This window comes from Ipomoea nil, unplaced genomic scaffold, assembly GCF_001879475.1.
Source record: "Ipomoea nil cultivar Tokyo-kokei standard unplaced genomic scaffold, Asagao_1.1 scaffold1361, whole genome shotgun sequence".
Lineage (NCBI taxonomy): Eukaryota > Viridiplantae > Streptophyta > Magnoliopsida > Solanales > Convolvulaceae > Ipomoea > Ipomoea nil.
The window spans coordinates 516,509-525,615 of NW_017617789.1; positions in this window are offsets into that span (position 1 = coordinate 516,509).

Consider the following 9,107-nt stretch of genomic DNA (forward strand, 5'->3'; position numbering starts at 1 on the left):
TTATGATAAATTAAAAAAAATTGTCAAACACCTTGTGCTCAGATGGCATGTAGTGACATTTCCCATGTGGGAGGTCATGAGATTGAGCCTTAGTGGAGGCATTGTTGGCTCTGTGTGCCACATATGTGCTATCTGAGCACAAGGTGCTTGGAAAATTATTTAAGATGTGAGGAGATTTTTGAAGAGCTCATTATTACTTTTTTATGTATTACTGAGTCTGTTACAATGTAGTATTTGTTCATATCTAGTTTTCTCAACCTATTGAAGTATAAAGAGTCAACACACACACACACACACACACACAGACAAGGATCATATGTGAAATTTCTCCGAGGTGAAACATGCGTATTAATCACAACCATCAATCTAACACTCATCACTTGATTTCAACCGCCATTTATTGCAATTTTTAATTTGCGGTTGAATATGTTCAAATTCAAGCGTTGAGGGGTTAAAAAAAAAAAAAAAAAAAAAAAACTATAACATCTTCTTCACTACTCCCTACTGTCTTTGCATCTTCAATACATCAATTCTTCCAAAAGGTTGAACATCAATAAAATCCATGCACATTAAAGAGGAAAGTTGTCCTTCATAATTAAATCTATACACATTAAGGTTTAAAGTTATGCACATATGACTTGAAAGTTGTAATTGTTAACTTTTTAATGTATGCAATCAAGATTTAAAGTAATGCATCTTAAACATTAAATTCATACACTTTAAAGGATAAACTTGTGCACCTTAAATTTTAAAGTTATGCACATTCGACTTGAAAGTAGTAATTCTTACCTTTTTAAAATTATGCACATTCGATTAGAGTAGATCAGATGCGGTAACAATTGATAAGAATTCGGGCAGGCTTTTTCCTTGCCAATATTAATTGTGTGGGTCGGTGATATAGATTGACGCTAAGCTACTTGCCATATGGAGACAATATATTATATTCGTATTTTAATTTGCAACGTTATATAATGTAATGACAAAAGTGGCAAAATCATTTTATGCATTACGTACTATAAAGAAATTAAGAGGCTAATAACTTTGTGGTCAAGTGACATAAATTGACTCTCCTAAATGTGAACAAATATTATATTATAACAGAGTCAATAATACTTAAAAAAAAAAAAAAAAAGGATTTTTACAGTAATGTAAGATTTTTTAGTCTAATTATATTATTCATGATTATCATTTTTACCTACTTCTTGTCACTTCTGGTCTATTTTGAACTTTAACCTGGTATTAGTTCGGCAAAGTTTAGGTTGCTCTTACATATGGGTGATCCGTATCATTAACTCAATTGTTATTCAGTCCTAGTGAAATGGGGCATTTTTTTTTGAAAATAAATTTTAACTCAAACTTAAGGGACTTTCATCGCGCTTATTTAAAAATTAGTAAAAGAGATAAATTGTGGTCTACTGGCCTCAAATGAAGTGACACATTTATTTAATTGTTCATTTAAATAATGTTCTTTCCTAGTTGTAATTTGTAAAATTGGAAATATTCTCAATTATAATGGCATAGGAAATTTGATTTTTTTTAAAGAAAGACTATTATATTCTTATGATAAATTAAAGAAAACTGAAATTTTTTAAAAGGAAAATTCTTTTTATCACTTTTTTTTTTGAATACTATTAACTCTATTACAAGTTATTATATGTTTTATACTTTCTCTAACTACTGTAACTCAAAGAGTCAATACCCCACCACCGGAGTTCGATCTTGTGACCTTCCCTCAAGGGATATCACAGAGGTGTCATGTGAGCACAAGGTGCTTGAAAAATTATAAGGAAAAGATTATTAACGTTTAAGATGTGAGGAGATTTTTGAAGAGCTCATTATATATTTTTTTTATGTACTACTGACTCTGTTACAATGCAGTATCTGTTTATATCTACTTTTTTCAACCTATTGAAGCGTGCGCTCACCCACCCACACACAAATAGACAAGGATCAGATATGAAATTTCTCCAATGTGAAACATGGGTATTAATCATCACAACCATCAATCTAACACTCATCACAAGCAAAGCTATAACATCTTCTCCACTACTCCCTATGTCTTTGCATCTTCAACACATCAATTAAATCTATGCACATTAAGGTTTAAAGTTATGCACCTATGACTTGAAAGTTGTAATTGTTAACCTTTTAATGTATGTAATCAAGATTTAAAGTAATACACCTTAAGCATCAAATTCATGCACCTTAAAGGGTAAAGTTGTGCACTTTATGCTTTAAAGTTGTGCACCTTAAGCTTTAAAGTTATGCACATTCAGCTTGGAAGTAGTAATTCTTAACTTTTTAATGTAAGACAATCAAGATTCAAATTAATGCACCTTAAAGCTATAAATCCATATACCTTTAAGAGTAAAATAGTGCACCTTACAGGGCGTTTGGTTGGAGGGAATTTAAATTCCATTACCTCTTAATTCCCACCTAATTCTAAAGGTCATAAAATTCCTTAGTTTGGTTGGAAGGAATTGCAATTCCCTCATTTTCAGGGAATTAAAATCCCATGTACCCCCCCCCCCCCCCCCCCCCCCCCCAGGATTTTAAGAAGAAAAAAAGCTAGTGATGAGACAAAATAACCCATTTTTTAATCTAAAATTAATACCACAACAACAATGGACATTTTGGACTTTATACTACTTATTCCCTTTCAATTCCCAGTAATTCTATTCCTGTAAACCAAACACTGGAATTTAAATTCTCACTTTATTCCCAGTAATTCATCACACATGGAATTACAATTTCTTTCTCATGTAATTCCCCCCTCCAACCAAACGCCCTGTTAAGGTTTAAAGTTTTGCACATACGGTTTCGAAGTCGTAATTCTTAATTTTTTAATGTAAGGCAATTAAGATTCAAAGTAATATACTTTACTTTAAATCCATGCACCTTAAAGAGAAAAGTTGTGCACTTTAATGTTTAAAGATATGCACCTACGGCTTTGAAGTCGTAATTCTTAATTTTTTTAATGTAAGGCAATTAAGATTCAAAGTAATGCACTTTATGCTTTAAATCCATGCATCTTAATGAGGAAAGTTGTGCTCCTTAAGGTTTAAAGTTATGCACCTACGGCTTGAAAGTAGTATTCTTAACTTTTTACTGTAAAGCAATCAAGATTCAAAGTGATGCACCTTAAGCTTTAAATCCCTATATGCGCCTTAAAGAGTAAAGTTGTGCACCTTCGACTTGAAAGTAGTAATTCTTAACTTTTTATTGTAAGACAATCGAGATTCAAAGTAGTGCACCTTTCGTTTTAAATCCATATAACCTAAAGAGTAAAGTTGCGTTCCTCAAGGACGTTTATAATTACACTTCACTAGCCGAGTACAAATAATTTGGCAAATTATACCATGGACCAAGGTCTACCTTGCATTGTAGACCCTGGTCCAAAAACAACATCCAGATTCTGTATCTATAGTTGACACATTCTGTATCTACAGTTGATAGTTTCTGCACTTGTAGCTATCATATTATGTGTAAGCAATTATCAAGTTACTAGTTTTTCTACGCGCTTTGCGCGAATAGGATAATGCCCAATACTTATTTTTAAATAAGTATTTCAAAGTATATTAATGAAATATTATATAGAAGATGTTCATGCATAAGTAAATAAATGTTGATTTTGTTTATTTAAATCGGTAATTTAAAGTATATAAATGCAAGATAATATATGAGAGGTTGATTATATATAACTGTCACAAAAATAAATGTTTGCAACTTTGTAATAACGCTAATCTAAGTACTAAGTCTAAAAGCGATAGTCTAAATAAATACTCTTTTTGGTTTAAATTTTTCTAATTCTCTTTTGGGTAGCATTGTTATTGTTTTCATCTTCAGTACATGTCTTTATTTTATTTATTTATTTATTTTGTTATTGGTAGTGTGTCATGTGCAATTGGGTTATTGGTGGTATCATAGAAGGATTCATCATGCAATGAGATTATGGAGTATGAAGTTTTAGATTTGTTTTGTTGTGTATATGACTGAGATCTTAGTTGTGCTATGAACAATTTATCTCACAAACACATGTTGATATGTGTTGTGAGACATTTAATTCTAAATTAATTAAATGCGTATGTATTTTTTTTTGTTGTAGTTACTAATTTATTTTTTAATTTAAGTAATAAGAGCAATAAAGTGGGCAAATTATGTTGTGGAACCGTGTCCACCTTGCAAGGTGGACACGGTTCTAAAATTGTCCATAATTATGAATATATAGTTCAAAAATTATAAACATATAGTTCTATAATTATGAACATAGAGTTGTGAACATAATTATGAACATATAGTTTTGTAATTATGAATATAGAGATTCAATACTTGTGAATATGAAGTTAAAAAATTATGAATATATACCTTTATAATTATGAACATATAGTTCAGTAATTATGAACATAGAGTTCTGTAATTGTGAATATAGAGTTCAATAATTATGAATATGAAGTTCAGTAATTATGAACATAGAGTTCAGTACATTTTTTTTTTATTGGTAGTGTGTCATGTGCAATTAGGTCACTGGTAGAAGCATAGATGGATTCATCATGCAATGAGATTAGGGTGTATGAAGTTTTAGATTTGTCTTGCTGTGTATATGACTGAGATTTTAGTTGTAATATGAACTCTTTAACGTACAAACACCTATTGATATTTAGTAGTAGTAGTTTTTTCCCTACATGTTTCATGTGTTGTGAGATTTGTGTCGTAGGTAATCATGTGAAAGTATTGAACAAAATATTAATATTTATTATATTTGTATAAAATACTTGATAAATAAATAAATAAATAACATATTTATTTATCAAGTATTTTATACAAATATAATATTCATAATTCATAATATATGTTTAATTAACAATTATGCCAACTCTACTTGGGATGGGGTTCGAACCTCAAACCTTATATAAATTAAGAGTATGTTAAGAATAATAAATAGTTAACGGAATATTCCGTTACTAAAGTTTAAACTAACGGAATTTAGGGTTATTTAAGGAAAAATAATAATATAATAGAGGGTAAATAAGGAAAATCATTAAAAGATACTAAAATCAAAATAATATGAACCATTCATTTTAAGAAACAATTAGTACCGACATTTTTTTTGTTCCAGTTAAGGGCCTAACATTATTCGCTCTTATTAAATTTGTAGATGTAGATTGTAGATTTGTTTGCATGTACATAAATTATTAACTGTAAGTAGTACTGAATGTGTTAATTGAAGGTACAAAATTTTTGTATCAGGGTTCACAATGCAATATTTGTTTACATATACAGAAATTAAATTGTTAACTGTAAATACAAAATGTGTTAACAGAAGATACATAATTTTTGTATCAAGATTCACATTCGACCATGCTTTAACAATTGAAATAATTTCTCCCCCCAAATATCATTCTCCTACTGACAACTGCCCATGAAAATTTCCCACGAGTTTTCTATGCCAACATAGTTGTTGACTGAGATTTGAAAGTATAAATATTCGCCAAAAATTCCACCACCACATTATTGCATGCAAGACAAATATTTATATATAGACAATAATAAATTAAAGAATATGATAAAAAAACATAATAAAAGGTTATGTTAACAAATTATTATTTTCATAAATGAGATCTAATGCAATATCTTACTCGTTTTTTTTTTTTTTTTTTTTTTTTTTTTTTTTTTTTTTTTTTTGAAAAACAAAGTTTTACCATTAAGATTAAATAAAAGTTTGAATACAAGAAGGAATTGAGTCAACCCAAAGACAAGGACCAGTAAATGAATCAGTAGCTCTAGCCATTGCATGAGTCAACTTATTCACTAATCTAGGAATAAAATTAATGGACACTACTTCAAAAAGTGACAGACAATTGAGTATATACTTATCAATTTATGACAATAATGAGATTCGATCAATCAAAACAAAACAAAAAAAAAAAATGTGACAACAAAAATTGAGTATAATTTAATTAAATTTGATTTTGATTAAATGGGTCACAACTAGCATCTCAACAATGCTAAATTTATACGATATTGTGCTCTAATTTTAGTTTCATACAAATGACATAAATTGGTTCTTAATGGTCATGAGTTCTATTCTTATTATGATTTTTTAATTATTAATATAGTTATAGATTATATACTCACTGTCTCAATAAATTTAATATTGATCATTTCATTATTATTTCATCTCCTTTTCATAACCCTGGACCATTTCTGCATTTTATTACCATTCACACAAAAAGATGATAAGAATATGGCCCAGCTTTTGCTATGCATAGAAAACATGCATTATATTTGTACTACTTCGTTCTCATCTTCTTTTATATATACAAAGAAAACGTTATCATGCATGTCAGATATATACGTGGCGACATGCAAAAGCTGATAGGATAAACCCAAATTTCTTCGGAAAATTAAATGTCTTTCTGTCAGGTAGTCCAATTATTATTTCTCACGAGTTTTATATGTCAACATTGTTGCGTGTTGTTGAGTAGATCTTCAAGAACTGTAAGATAAAAATATGACTTTAATACTTTTACATTTTGATTAAAATAATGTAATATTTTTTTATCTTTGATTTAAGGGTTTTTTTTTAAAAATTCAGAAAATGACTTTCGAATTTTTTTATTTTTTATTTTTGAAATTTTTTGTGTTTGGTATTTAAAGAAAATAAAATCAAAGGAAAAATATTCATTCTGGTCAATGAAAAAAATAACTTAATTTGGTGCCTGACATAAAATGTCTCTTAGATTTTTAGTCGAAGAGATATTTTCTGAATTTTTTAATCTTTCTCTTTTCTCTCATATCTTTCCATTATTATTATTACCATCCCTACTACCAACACCACACCTTAAGAAAAAATGCAATCCAACGAGGATTTGACCATGTGTTTTATGTGTCGATATTAAATTGTGACCATTCTTCCAAAAGGTTGAACCCCAACCCGACAGAAAAAATGCAATCCAGGATTTGACCATGTGTTTTATGTGTCGATATTAAATTGTGACCATTCTTCCAAAAGGTTGAACCCCAACCCGACAGAACATTTGGAAGGATGTAAATCATGGTAACTCAACTAAACATGAACTACAGAGGCTAGACCTTTGCGCACTGCACACAAGGAACCTCCCTCACTGCCGCTGGTGAGACTCGATCCTTGGTCATTCTTCCAAGAAGTTTTACCTCTGTGACCAGTTGAGCTGCCCATGCGAGTTAAATATGTGACCATTGATAGATAGACTTGCTACACACAAAATCATTGAATTGATAAATGAATTTAATTAATTACTCATTCCTTTGTGTCTGATTCAATTGATTGATGTGATTGAAATTATTTATAATTTTTTTTTATAATATTAGTTAATATTTGTTAGGCAGGGGCTTGGAGGACCAAGTCAAATATCTTGCTATCCAAATGTGACATTGATTGCTACACAAGTTTATGAAAATAAAGTTGTAATTTTTCTACTAATTATAGTTTTTGGCATAGTGGTAAGTATTTGATTTTAACAATTAGTATCAAAGTAAGTCGGCATGTTATCCAACTAAGGCTTCTAGTAGAAGAAATAATTGTAAGTACTTGATGTTGGAAAAAATAGCTTAAAATGACATGTTAAGTGGCTATTTTGTGGTACAATTATCAGTGGGGTCCACTTCCGATTTGGATCGGGTCAAAGTGGATTCGGGTTCTTCGTAGTGAGACGAAGAGATTGATATATTGTACGCTCAAAACGGATAATGGGTGAATGAGATATTGATTCTCAAAGTACACCTATTTGAGTTGGAAAATGAAGGGAAAAAGTGAGCTTTTGTCCTACATTGGTTTGGAAAGAGGATTCGCCCCCCTATTTATACAAGAGCTTTTTTGAAGCTTGTAGAATTGTATAGCATAGAGCCGCTCTCGCGCAGGGGAGGGGGGTGTAAATCAAATTCCAACTAGAAACGAGTTCGAAAAGGCATTTATTTTCCAACAAGAAAGTATCATTTTTTCCTCAAAAACTCTCTGCTTCTACTCTTTCTTAGCCATACTGTGATAACCTTGCTTTGTTCGCCGGATTCCTTGTTTGGGTGCTCAAACATTGGATCATAAGCAAGTTTTATCCTGGAAAGTCTAGGCCACAATGCTCCTAGCACTTTTGGGAGGTGGCAAATAAGGTTTTAAGGAAAACTCTTGCTAAAAATCCAACACCAAACACTAGCCAAATTCTCCATCTTTCCTTTCCTTATTTTCCAGAAAAATAATAATCTTATTTTATTGGATTATTATTTGTTTTCACCAACGGAGTTCCAACACTTGATCCTAACAATATTAGTGTATAAAATTTATATATTTAGAAGGGAATACTACATACACTTTCTATATTACTCATCATGAACTAAAATTGCACTATTTTGTATAAAATTTATATATTTAAAAGGGAAACTACATACACTTTCAATATTACTCATCATGAACTAAAATTGCACTATTTTGGTGACGAGAGAAACTTATGATGAGAAATTACACTTTTTATTCACAAGTTATATATTAAGTGTAGTACGTTTTATCTTATTAATATGGAGTTTTAATAGTACTCGTAATTAGTTAGTATTCACCAAGGAGGCTCATTTACTTGTTCTTCTAACAAGTGCTGTCATTTTGGATAGATCATAATCTAAACAACACTAATATAAAATGATAAACTTATACTTTTGTTATAAATTACAACGTAATCTCATGTGAATCTTGTGAAATTATACGCTCAAAACAGTATAGAAAAGAAGAGAGAAGGAGAAAAGGAGAGAAGAAGAGCAGATTAATTGAACTCCATAACACATTTTTTTTTTTAGATAACTGTTGATATATATACATATACAATCACGAGAAAACTGTATCTAATCAAGGAGTAGAAAACTACTGATCACAAATAGATAAACTTATAACAACTTTTAGCATTATTTTCTGCATTATTACTTATAACTCAAAAGAGAGACAGTCATTTTATCTATTCATCCTTTATTTTCACAATTTAGTACTCTCTTAATTAATACAGAGAACAATAATTGTACTCCTCATCACAACTCTGGATCGAAGTTTTAAAATAATCCACATATATGAAACCTAAGAATTATAGTCT